The sequence below is a fragment of the Pleurodeles waltl genome, unplaced genomic scaffold (genome assembly GCF_031143425.1).
Source record: "Pleurodeles waltl isolate 20211129_DDA unplaced genomic scaffold, aPleWal1.hap1.20221129 scaffold_72, whole genome shotgun sequence".
Lineage (NCBI taxonomy): Eukaryota > Metazoa > Chordata > Amphibia > Caudata > Salamandridae > Pleurodeles > Pleurodeles waltl.
The window spans coordinates 643715-653656 of NW_027150393.1; the positions used below are offsets into that span (position 1 = coordinate 643715).

General features: G+C 48.4%; 1 non-coding gene across 1 annotated transcript; it reads right to left on the reverse strand.

Moving 5' to 3' along the window:
* Positions 1-505: 505 nt before the first annotated feature.
* TRNAP-CGG (transfer RNA proline (anticodon CGG)) lies at positions 506-577 on the reverse strand. Its single transcript has one exon. It is a non-coding gene; the product is annotated as a tRNA-Pro (tRNA).
* Positions 578-9942: the final 9365 nt, after the last annotated feature.

A 9942-nucleotide genomic window follows, 5' to 3' on the forward strand; every position in this document is an offset into this window, starting at 1 on the left:
CTGTGCATTGAGAGAGACTGAGGTTTTAGTGAGCAAACACAAAAGCTACTGCTGCCCAGTGTCGAACCGGGGACCTTTTGCGTGTGAGGCAAATGTGATAACCACTACACTACAGAAACAAGCTTGCTGGCTTGACTGAAGGAGCACAGTTCCCCTCATATGTTTGCCCGATTTCCTCTATACTTGATCAGCAGTTGCTCAGAATGCGAGGGGTAAGTGTGAAAATTGCAGCGGTGTCAGCCAGCATGCATACACTCAGACGTCCTGAAAAGTCACAGCTGCGGGCAGAGACAGACAAATATCTGATGCCTAAATGCCAGGAACGCAAGCCTGTGAAATCATCACACAGGGCGCACTGAGAGCAAGCAGGAAGGAAGCCAAGGCATTGTAATCCATTTTTCGCCTGAGGCAAAAAATATGTTTTGCGCAACAATGCTTCGAGTGGAATGAGAAATGTTGAGGGGTTGTGTATTTTGAGCAGGATTTGATTGTTTTCCGCTAAAATGGGCTCGTCCGGGATTTGAACCCGGGACCTCTCGCACCCGAAGCGAGAATCATACCCCTAGACCAACGAGCCTGGGAATAGAAGCGCTACGGCTCCCACCCTGCTCTGAGGGTTGGTGGCAGAGAGTGGGAGACTACATCCCAAAGCAAGAAACGCCACATGGTGCTCTCTTCTGCAGTATGACTAGAGTCATTTGCATGGTCGTCATCGAACATGACATAAAAAGCCTCTATCCTTTAGACATTTTGTCCCAGATTTACAAGAAAATGACTGAGCGCGACGCTGTGCCAAATTTGCAAGCCCCACGCTCCGTCATTTTTAAAATGCAGGGAAGCGCCGTATTTAGTAGAATACAGCGCACCCCTGTGCTTCCCCCTCCGCCAGCTCTAAATTAGCTGCTGAGCGCCAACGCAGCCGTTCTTGCACCATGGTACAAGGATGACTGCGTTGAGGGGGAAATTGTTTTTGTGCAGGAAGGGACACCTTCCTGGCCAAAAGAAAAATCTTCAATGGTGATTTGCTCTTACTTCTATGTGTGCTGCAGAATGCAGCACACATTGAAAGAGAAAAAACGAGGAGAAATGAAAACATTTCTCCTCAGTGCGCCACTCTAACGATACCTCTGGGATGGCGTTGGATTTTGGCGCTGACGCAGATTTACGACAACTCCTAAATCTGGAGCAGCATTAAAATGCTATGGTGTTGGGGGCGTGGCCGGGCCACGAAACAAGATGGCCGCTTAGAGCGAGAGCTCCGCGCCGAGGCGGTCCCGGAGGGGCGACGGGGGCGAGAAGACAGCCGGACAACACACCGGGTTCGGTGCCCCTCCACCCCTACAACAGCGGCGACACGGAACCATGTCCGGGGACCCCGTAGGAGCGGGACGCAAGGCAGGAAACTCGCGACTCGCCCCAGGCCGATAAGGCCTGGAGAAAGGGGCGGAGTCGCGTCTTCGGAAGACCGCGGACGGCGTGCCCGTAGCGGCAAGGAGCAAGCTGAACAGGCCGCAGGGACTGCGGGAGCCGTGACGACCCGCATCCATCTCCCTACAACGCCAACAAACACCCATGGACCTTCCCCCCCCCCACAGGGAGACGGGAAGACGCAGCAAAGGGGTGCGGCCCCTTCGACAGCCGGGAGAGAAACCCAAAGAGAGGTAGGATCGAATCTCTTCAAAATAAGAACGGCATCGCCGGAGGCAGAGGCACGACCTCTCCCCTCTTTTCCATCACAGAGGGACAACAAAAACCCTCCCGCTGAGATAATAAACTTTCTCCCCCCCCCTCCAGACAACTAATACTGAGGAGGGCAGAGGGGCACGACGGGAGGCACGTGGAGGCGAGGGGACGAGAGGGGTGAGCGACTGGGGGGGCACCGGAGATGAGGAGAGCCAGAGGGAGCCAAGAGAACAGAGATAGAGGAGAAGGGAGTGGACTGACACCAGTGTAAGCCACCGAACATCTATATCCTTATCGGAATCTACGGAGGGAATCTCGGGCCCCACGTGGTCAGACTCTGTAGACAATTGAGGCGATGCCCGGCAACAAACCGAACCATAAACCTGTCAGCAAGCCTGCACGACAACTATTATTCTCAGAAGCGCTACAACACAAACGCCTAACCCCCACGAAGATAAACCCTCAAACATCGCCACCTTTAAACGAGTCCACCACGATGCCTGATAAAGATCAATCCACGACTATGGACAGGATACTACAAGAGATCACCACCGTCAGCCGCCGCATAGAGGGGATGGACGCCTCTATAACTTCATTGACACTAGAAACCAAATCCATGCGATCTGACATTGCCGGCTTTCAATCTAGAGTGACAGGGCTAGAACAACGCATGGGATCACTAGAGACGCAGATCAACACGTCTCAGGTGCGAGAACAAGACTTCATCTACCTTAGGAGCAAACTAACGGACATGGAGGACAGGAGCCGGAGAGACAATATCCGCATACTTGGGCTCCCAGAAAACGAAGAAGGCTCAAATATGCAGACTTTTCTGACCTCCACTCTTCCAAAAATGATTTCATTGGACTTTGACCCGCCGGTAGAATTCCAACGGGCACACAGGATGGGCCCAAAACGCTCTGACAACTCCTCAAGGCCCCGCCCAATCATCGCATGCTTGCTGCGGCATAATCAAACCCGACAAATACTCCAAGTAGCACGCAACCACGCCCTTTCCGAATAGACCAGCACGAGATCCGAATAACCGCCGATTACTCCAATGAAACCAACGAACGTAGAAAGGCTTTCCTAGCCCTACGACCCCGGCTTCGCAAACTAGAGATGAAATACGGTCTCTTTGACCCTGCAAGAATGTGGGTTACAAAAAATGGAGTATCTAAGGACTTTTATAACCCCGACGAATTGAGACTCTTCCTTGACTCTTTCCAATCCCAGCCTATGGACTCTTACAACACAGACAGTGAGCATGACATTGTAGGAGGCAGTGATAGGGCCGAAACCCCCCACTCGGGAATAGAAAAGGTGAAGACGGCTCTACACGACACCGGAGCCAGTCATAGAGGTAGAGACATGGAGAGACTAACTAGATCATATGATGACAGGGGTCAGATTTTACACGCAGTAGTAACCCACACCCAATTATCGGAAAGAGACAAATCCCGCTCTCCTTTAAAGCCTACAACTGGGTCTTCTTGAGAAGGTAACGCGACAAGACGACTTATGGGACTATCGCCAGAGAGTCGAAAATAACAACTATAGACTCCGCGGAAGGATGAGTACCTTTCCAGATCATATGTGTATTACTATTGTAATTGTCTAAGACTGCTAGTATCAATGTTAAAACCAGATACATGAAAAATCTATGCTCTTTATGACTAGAGCCGAGACCCTATAATGGAAACTACCAGTAAATCGTTATTTGCCCTCAGTACACAACAGATGATGATTACTAGAACAGGGATCAGACCCCCACCAACTCACTGTATGTTGAATAAGGGCCCGGTCCCGACCCTATAACCCTATAACAAGGTAACAAGGTAACAGGGGCATTAAACAGATAACAAAAAATAAACACTAATTAACTATCATGGAACTTACCTTACATTCCACACACTACAAAGTATCTCATGGTAGTAAACAACAAAGTATGTGAAACTTTCTTAATACACACCACACTCGACCAGCGCCGACATTAGAACCGTTTAGCCCCCATTATCACCCCAAGGGATGGGACTAGACCACGCAAAGATAAATTAATTCCAATACAGGGACACACAATACGATATAACCTGAAACATATCAAAGCTCCCACTACTTGACTTTACCTTATTCTACAATAAGAAACTGGGGAAAAAAAAAAAAAAAATAGAACACGAGGACATAATACAACATAATAACGCATAACAAAGCGAAATATTATGACATTCTACACTGCCACTCCACACCACATTATAACATCACAATGTAAATTATAAACTATTAGCTATTCTTTTCCCCAGATGTTCGTACCTACCCCCATCCTAATCATTATTACTATCTTAAATTATCATCAACAACAGAACAACTATGATGTTGGCACATACCAAGTAAGACCTTAGTAGGTCAGTATTATGATGTAATAATACACGGCAAGGAGCTAGTAATAGGATGAGAAACGCACTATCCTCGCGTAACCCGGGGCTCAGCTACACTCATTACCTATCCTACGATTAATAGAGAGACGTTTGGCATAATGGCTCCTAACATGATAATGTGATAAGATGCCAGGATATGTTATGTCGATCAACCTAATATGTCATTGAACAGTTGTAAGGCGAGACGAGACGAGGCAGTGTTATAGTTGAAAAGAAATGCTCAGGAAGTATTATATTATACTGTATATTGGTATCTTTATGTACCCATGCATACGCGAGAACTATAATACTCTGTTTGAGCTCTCTCCCCCCCCTCCTCTGCCCTGCCCCCCCCTCCCCTCGCCAGCCGGTCTCGGTCTTTCTGTCTGCCCAGTCCCTACTTTAATTTACGACCCTATCTTATGAACTCCTAAACACCCTACGATATCATACAACATCAAGTACTAGGCACAACATCCTAAACACCATACCCCATCAACACCCGACACCCCCCTTCCTCCTCTCCAGCGCCGCTCAGGTACTATAGTTATTAACCGATCATTACTTCTGCCAATATACACTTTAGTTATATAACTAATACACTAGCCACTAACCACCGATGAACAGACCCACTTCCCGATACATAAACATAAGCACTGCTGTGTGCCCCCCCCACCCCTCCTTATCACCGACATATCGATGACTGGCTGTCTGCTGTTTCCCCCCTTCGCCCCCCCCCGATCGAGACCGCCCGACGGCAGGAGAGCTCCGAGAGAAATCGGTCCCGCCGTTTACAGACCTAACGAACGAAGGAGGTTGGACTCCTAACCTCCCTCATCCCTACCCTTCTCCACTTCTTCCCCCAAATTGCACGCTCTCTTGTCATACTCTCAATCTCAACTTCAGCACACGCATCCATCCCTTCCCCCCCTTCTCCATCTTTTCTTCTCCCTCTCATTTCTCCTTGCCTTCTTTTTCCCTCATATTTCCCCTCCATCTGGCTCTCGTCCTACTTACATTACCTCTCTTCCTTCACCCTCTCCTCTCTCTTCTCTTTCTTCTCCAGAGGATTCCCTTGGCCTCCACCAGCTACTAACCCCCGTATAAAACAAAATAAAATAAAACACCGTATCATATCGAAACACAACTCCCACTCTAACTACTAAGTCAATATCTCCCACCCTCCCTCCCCCCCCCACCAACACCAACCCTGGATCGAGGGTGCTTACTTACTTACTCACAATTAGCCAATATGTCGAAGCCCCACCCTCAAGCGACGCGACCATTACGCATACTCTCTTGGAATGTACACGGCATGACGAGCTATGTTAAGCGGAAAAAGATACTGTCCTATCTTCAATCCAAAAAAACAGATATAGCTCTGATTCAAGAGACTCACCTTGACACTCTGGAATCCAGTAAACTTAAACGGGATTGGTTAGGGAGGGTTGCCTTCAGCTGCCGTCCAACGAGTCAGGAATCTGGAAGTAACGGACCCCGCAAATGTGGAGTGGCGATACTAGTGCGTAAATCCCTCCCGGTCACTATCATTAAAACCTGGAATGATACGGAAGGAAGGTATATATTTGCTAAATTAAAACTAGGGGACACTGTTTTATGCGTGGGATCCGTTTACGCACCAACCGGCCCAAAACGCCCATTCCTTCTACAGCTAAATCGCCTCCTGACAGAAATCGGAACTACTCGATACATAATTGGGGGAGACTGGAATCTCGTCCAAGACGCCATAATGGATAGGACAGGCCCTGTCGATGTATGTAACAATCACGACAGAGCGCTTCTGACAGACCTGACCACTGACGTCGGTCTGGTGGACTGCTGGAGAATACAACACTCGAAAGATAAAGAATATACTTTCTTATCCACCGTCCATGGCACCCAATCGCGTCTGGATTATTTCTTAGTATCACACACTGTAATCCCTCATATACAAGACACCTGTATCCTAGACAGCGGGCTCTCAGATCACTCCCCAATACTAATCCGGATCCAGGTGGGACTCTCCTTCTCTGGTCGTATACCATGGCGACTGGCTGTACACAGATATCGCTCTCCACAAGGGAAGGAACAATTAAAAGCTCATGTAACCACATACATGGCCGAGAATTCAGGCACTGTATCCTCAAAAAGGATCCTAAGGGCGGCAGCAAAAGCAACCCTAAGAGGGAATATGATGCGAGATGCAGCACTGGCCAACAAAGACAGAATAGCCCGCCAAACCACCTTAGAGACCACGATACAGGACCTCACTAAACAATATACCGCCCAACCATCCCCTAGGCTGCGACACGCCTTAGAACAGGCCCGCATGGCACACAATGAACTCTATACATCTCAGGCGGAATACGCACTGCAAAAATTGCGAGGCCGCCATTACGAACAAGGGGAAAAAGCAGGTCGCCTCCTAGCGGCGCAGCTCCGACAAAGAGAGGCAGCCTCTGCCATTGCGGCCATAACATCTTCTTCAGGAGCAGTGCTAACTCGCCCACAAGACATTGTAAACGAGTTCGCCAAGTACTACCGACATTTGTACACTCCTGAAACAACAACAAATCAAACACAAATGGAGACATTTCTTGCCGCGGCCAATCTACCCCGTCTGTCTGAGGCAGGCAGGGCCCTCTTGGACGGTAACATAAGCAAAGAAGAGATAACCCAAGTTATAACAAGCCTCCCCTACCATAAATCACCAGGAGAGGACGGATTCCCTGCGGAATTCTATAAATGGGCTGGGGAGGAGGCAATAACCGCAGTACATGAAGCACTGACGGAAGCATGTCAAGAAGGCTCCCTGGGCGCTCTATCCAATAAAGCCACGATTGTCATCTTGCCTAAGCCAGGGAGAGACCCCCTTCTTTGCGGCAGTTACCGTCCTATCTCCCTTTTGAATGGGGATGTCAAACTCCTAGCCAGTGTTCTAGCAGCGCGGCTCCGCAAGGTGATACCATCATTGATTCACAATACCCAAGTTGGATTTGTACCAGGCCGTACCTCCAGAAATCATATGCGAACTCTTTGCCATACACTGTTAGAATCCATACAATTACCTGACGAAGCCCTAGCCCTGTCCCTAGACGCGGAGAAAGCATTCGACCGCATTGAGTGGCCCTACCTATTCACAACCATGAAGCATTTTGGCCTGGGGGAACAATTTATCTCTAAAGTACGTTTATTATATGACCACCCCACAGCACAGGTTAACTGTGGGGGCATCATGTCAGACCCATTCCCTATCGGAAGGGGCACACGCCATGGATGCCCTTTGTCACCACTTCTATTTTTATTGGCCATGGAACCCCTAGCTGCCACCATACGAAATTCTCACCAAATAAAAGGGATCCATATCACCGGGGGCATATCCAAAATATATCTCTACGCAGACGACATTCTGTTAACAATGTCCGATCTAGAAACCTCGCTCCCAGCATTACTTTCCACTATAGAAGACTTTGCATCCCTATCCGGATATCGGGTAAACTGGGATAAAAGTGAGGCACTCCCATTATCCCGCATAACGACGAGGGCAGCGATACATGGCCTTCAATTCAAATGGACCCCGACCCGCCTTAAATATTTAGGAACGTTTATTAACAGAGGTCTAGAATATATGGTCAGGGACAACATAGACCCCCTTATATCTAAAATGAAACAAGACTTTGCCAAATGGTCCCTACTAGGCCTGTCCATGTGGGGCAGGACACAGGCGGTCAGAATGGTCACCTTACCACGCTTCACATACGTGTTAGGCATGCTTCCCCTACAGATACCTCTTTCCTCACTCCGATTAATAGACGCATCCATAAGGGCCTTCGTCTGGGGCTCCTCACGCCCAAGACTGAAACCTGCAATAATACTGGCACGACGGCTCTACGGAGGATTAGGACTACCCTCGGTAGAACAATACTCTCTGGCCCTACAACTCTCACAGCTAATATATACGCTTCCGGATATAGCCGATCCACCGCAATGGGTGATCACAGAGAAACTCCTATATGGACAGTATACGGAGATGGGAGGAACATACGCCGACCACGTTCCCTTAACTAACCCCATCCTCAAGGCTACAAACACAGCGTGGTGCAGAGCCCATCGACTACTAGGAGTACACCCCTCCCTGCATACTCAGGCTCCCATAGCAGGGAATAAAAGCATTAAAATAGGAGGGACTATTCTCAGATGGCCCCAATGGTCCGAGGCAGGTATCCACAATATATCTCACATAATAGATGGAGATAGCTTCCGCACATTCGCCTCCCTCCAGGAAGAATTCAGTATCCAAAGTAACCAGGAGTGGCGATATCTACAGCTCAAACACTGTATGCGGAGAACATTAGGAACCCCCCCGTGGCTGCTCAAAACCTCACCCATCGTCACCTATCTTCAGAAATGGGGCCGACAAAAAGGCGTCTTGGCTGGCCTCTATGCCGAATTAACTAACCACCTTTACTCTCAGCCTTTACTTGAACGACTACGCTTAAAGTGGCAGGACATACTAGAGATAACCTACACGGACGAAGAATGGCCAGACATACTAGAAGCCCTTGACAGGGGCGTACGTGAAGCACGCCTGAAATTTTGCCTATTTAAAATCCTTCAGGGATGGTACTGGACCCCCGTTAAACTCTTCAGGGCAGGGCTGATACCTCACGCGAACTGTTGGAGATGCACAGAGCCATATTGCGATCAACTTCATATTTTATGCCACTGCCCCACGGTACAGTCACTATGGGACGTGGTACGCCTCGCCTTATCGGACTTCATACAGATACCAAAACCGACCCCACCAGCATTTATCATCCTACATGACATTCGCCCGTATCCCTCCCTATCGCGGGCACATAAACGATTAATCCACACGGCGCTAGCCACGGCCAAAATATGCATACTCCGGCACTGGAGATCTAGCATTGCCCCCACACCCATGGAATGGATGACGCCCATGTATCAAACGGCTACCCATGAACGAGTGATTTATAACCTACAGGACCAAGCAGAACAATTTGAGGAGGTCTGGCGCCCATTCTTGAAGAGACCATGAAGCGGCTGGTGGATGACCAACGGATGATCAATGTTCAATGATCAATGATTAGGGAATATTAATTACCAATCACCCTCTGAGAATCCTAGACTCCGGAAACACATTTAATCTTCTACTGCCCCCTCTCTCTCTCCCCAGCTACGCTATCCTCTCTTCTCTCTCTCTTTTTTCTCTCTCTCTATCAATCCACAGGCCTCTAATTTTGTCACATGCCCGAGACCCTGAACTACCCAACATAGAAATACAAGTCGCTTCCTAACACAAACAAGGACTGAGAAATCAACTCATATAAGACGTAGACACTCTCTAACCGACCTTACCATATCTATCATACATATCATCTACCCCTAGATAATAACTTGCTACAGACGGAGAAGTACAGAACGATCTACTCTTAGGCCTGAACAAGCTAGTCTCAGGATACAAAGACCCCCTGCCTACCTCGAGTCTCTTCATTCTACACTCCCCCGTGATTACCCTTCCTCTTTCTCCCTCTTTCTTTCCCTTATCTCCCCCTCCCCATTTCATATGACTATTTTGTCTCTCCCCTATACCAAGACCAACCCCTCCTACACAACCCTATCCTCTCTCCCCCTCCCCTTACCACCCCCCCCCCTCCTGCTTTCCACTCTTCTTCAAAATAAGGGTACACAACTCAACTATGCAACTGGGAATTTTTACTTACCTGACAGTACATGTATATATGCTTACAATGGAAATAATTGTGGTAAACGAACAAAAACAATGTTTTGAAAGCTAAACAGTTTGTTTATATGCTGTATGTAC